This window comes from Rosa rugosa, chromosome 6, assembly GCF_958449725.1.
Source record: "Rosa rugosa chromosome 6, drRosRugo1.1, whole genome shotgun sequence".
Classification (NCBI taxonomy): Eukaryota; Viridiplantae; Streptophyta; class Magnoliopsida; order Rosales; family Rosaceae; genus Rosa; species Rosa rugosa.
In genome coordinates this window covers 45198489-45201800 of record NC_084825.1, presented here as the reverse complement: position 1 = coordinate 45201800, position 3312 = coordinate 45198489, and the positions used below count along the sequence as shown (strand labels likewise).

Sequence of the window (3312 nt, the reverse complement as noted above, 5' to 3'; positions counted from 1 at the left end):
GTTCTTCTTCTTCTTCTTCTTCTTCTTCTTCTTCTTCTTCTTGTATGCCTATCTTAATTTACTTGCTGCACAATATGACTGCAACTGCTAGCCTTTTATAGACCAGATTTCAAATAATTGGCTATGCCACCGGTTACTTGAGCCCTTCCTTGTCTTTACTTTGTACCTACCAATTAAGTCCGAGTCAATGACTATCTAAGTCCTTAAACCTTGAGAATATATGAGAGTACGTTGGCTTTGTAAATGAAATATATGAAACATTAATGGCTCTAGCCATTCATATTAAACGTGCTTGACCCGGAAGTGGTGGTGGTATGCAAAAAAAGCAATCGAACACAAGGGGGTTGTGTCAAAATTGCTTTCATTGACATCTTATTGATTGTTTTGCTCAATTGCTTGTCAAAGTGGATGTTACTCAAAAATCTTGGACCAAATTTATAAGATTCAAAATTAAAGGGTTCTTGACCCAAAGCACCAAAATTGGCTAAAACTAGCCCACTTACCCCAGCAACATATTTTTATTCCCACCAACCCAATTTAAAATGAAATGACAACTTTGCCCATAACTTAATTAAGAAATCGCATAATGCCACTCCCTCATCTCTCTCCTCCCTCCGAGCTCTCTCTCTCTCTCTGTGTCATCTCTCCGACTGCAGTATCTCTCTCCTCTCTCTCTCTCTCCCCCCTCTGTGAGGCCAAGATTTGGTCTGAATTGAGGTCCGGCGATGCCGGAGGATACCAGACCGTATCAGGTGATTATCGACGTCGGTCCGGCCTCGTCGACGACGCTAAGTCGTCGTTGATGCTCCGGGAGAGAGGTCAGTTCAACCGACTTGCTACTTCGTCGAGGAGGTCATCACCGGCTTCGATGAGACCGATCTCCACTGCTCGACCCGAGGACCGGATCCGGCAAGGACCTCAGCCCCTCCGCCGGCGTAGGGGCGGCGAGGTCTTCGTTGGTGAGCTTGGCGAAGTGGTTGGTGGCGAAGAGAGAGAGGAGGATGCAGATGGTGGAGTAGAGTGAGCTGAAAAACCCATTTGCGGTGAAGGTGGAGGTTGAAATGGCGGCGGAGGCGGTGGCAGGTGTGGTGGAGGTGAGTCGGTGCTCGAGGATTTCAGGGTAGCCGTTTTGACAGAGCCATGAGTCGAAGAAAAGGTCAGAGATACAGATAATGCGTTCATTCCTCTCTGTTCCTTACGGTAAAGACCTAGCTCCAATGGGTTCATATAGATACAGATAATGCGTTCTGGGTTATTTGCTTCCCTTCTCCAATGTGGTCTTCTTTTAAGTTTTGGGGAGTCTTCTCTCTTCTGGTTCTTCCAAAATTCTCAGCTCTTGGCTACTGCTGGTGTGCGTCAAAGTGAGGTGCAACTGCATCCTATTCTATTTAATGAAGTTAGTTGCTACTGTCGCAAGCATCATGGGCTCATGGCTTGTTGTGGATGCCATCTTTTCTTTTGGGTGTGCAGTGGAATTTCTTGGGTGCCCACATGATTTTCATTGCTATTCTTTTGGGTGCTCAGGTTTATTCTTTGTTTGGAGTACCAAAGTAGGGCTGGGCTCGGGTCGGGTCGGGCCCGAAAATTGGTGAGACCGAGACCGAACCCGAAACTTTCGGTTCGGGCCGGTTCGGGTTTTTTGTAAACTGAAAACCGACAGAAACCGAACCGATTCGGGCCGGTTCGGTTTTCGGGCTTTTTCGGGCCCAAAATGCCTGTTTTGTCAGTTTTGCCTGTTTTGGTACCTGGAAGACTGGAATGCATATCAAATTATAATGCTGTGAAATAAAGTCATTAACATAACTATAATCAATTTGCAATAATCAAGTTTAGCCACAGTTTACAGTTTACAACACAAACTCAAGAGTCCAGAATACATTGGTTAACAGAAAACAATCCAAATTGTCCAACAGAAACATAAACACAATTTGCAATAATCAAGTCTTCTGTATTTCTTGCCAGATACATAAGGATATTCTGAGCCTGATTAGCAGAGGAGTACTCAACAGCCTCACTCCAACATGAAGAATGTTTGCATGTGCAAACAAAAGAAACAAAGAAGAGGAAAGAATCTGCAGAGAAATCAAATTTTCAGTACCAACATACACATAATTAAAATCTCCTATAGGACTAAAAACACTTGGAAAAGATCTGGGTACTTTTCTTTATATTTTAGTCACAAAGAAGGTTTAAGAACATCACAAACTTGAACAATTAGGAGAACTTGGATTCTTTCAAGCCTTTTCTATCAGTCCAAACACCTAAAACATAACTATTAAATCCTGATTATGCAATAAGCCAATAACTGCCTACTAAAGTACTAGCTCAAGAGCCTCCCATACACATAACTTTTTGCTAGGAAACTAGCAAGACCTGTCGATAATGACAAGTAGCTTTAATTGTATAAAAGCTTGTCAAAAAGGAGCTGCAAGTCAAGACTTTCCGCAAGTATGCAGCAAGTCGGTTTTAAATGCAAATCAAAACAAGAAACATGATGCTACGTGCCCATCTCCCAATCAAAAGAAAAATTAAAGGAAAGAAGATGCTCCAACTTTGAATTCCAATTAAACCCAGGCAATTGATAATCAGAAAATAAGCAATTGATTATGGGTGCATACAAAGGGTCGTACCGGAATAAAGAGTCGCACCGGCTATTTGCTTCTGCACACAAATTGACCAACCACCGGAACAAGCTTTGAACCTACAGCAGCCAAGAACATTGGGAATTTTGTTAGTATTCAGAATAATGAAAGCCCAGTGGAGATGAGACGAGAAAGAGAAGCTTTACCCAATTTCTATATAACAATTCTAAATTTCAACTCTTTTTTTTCAGCTTCCATATTCAAGAAACTCAGATTAAAAAAAGAAAAAGAAAAAAGAACCCAGCTTTGGTAAGACTGTTCTACCAAATGAACTACAGAACACAGAAACAAAACACTCCAAATGAATCAGTAAAATGGATAACATAGAAGAAACATACCTGGGTATTGCAGAGAAGAAGAAAAAGAAGCTTTGATCACAGAGAGAGAGAGAGAGAGAGAGAGAGAGAGAGAGAGAGAGAGAGACGTTGAGAAAAAGTAACGGTCAAGCCTTGACCTTCAGTTTTGATTCCGTGACGGAGAGAGCGGAGGAGGATTTCGATATTCGGAGATCGAGACTGGAGCAGGAGCTGGTAATGGAAGGAGAGAGAGATAGACAACTCAGAGAAGGGTGAGGGAGGGACTGAGAGAGTGAGAGGGAGATTTCATCTGGGTTTATGAAGATCTGAAATTTGGGGCTGAGGTCGAGTATCGACAAGCAAAGAGAGGGAGG

The 3312-nt window shown here is 42.6% G+C and overlaps 1 long non-coding RNA gene across 1 annotated transcript; it reads right to left on the bottom strand.

Annotated features, from left to right (window-relative positions):
- Positions 1–1830: 1830 nt before the first annotated feature.
- Positions 1831–3312, bottom strand: LOC133713857 (uncharacterized). The gene is made up of 3 exons (XR_009848289.1): positions 2981–3312; positions 2631–2701; positions 1831–2072 (listed from the first exon to the last, which is right to left on the bottom strand). It is a non-coding gene; the product is annotated as an uncharacterized LOC133713857 (long non-coding RNA).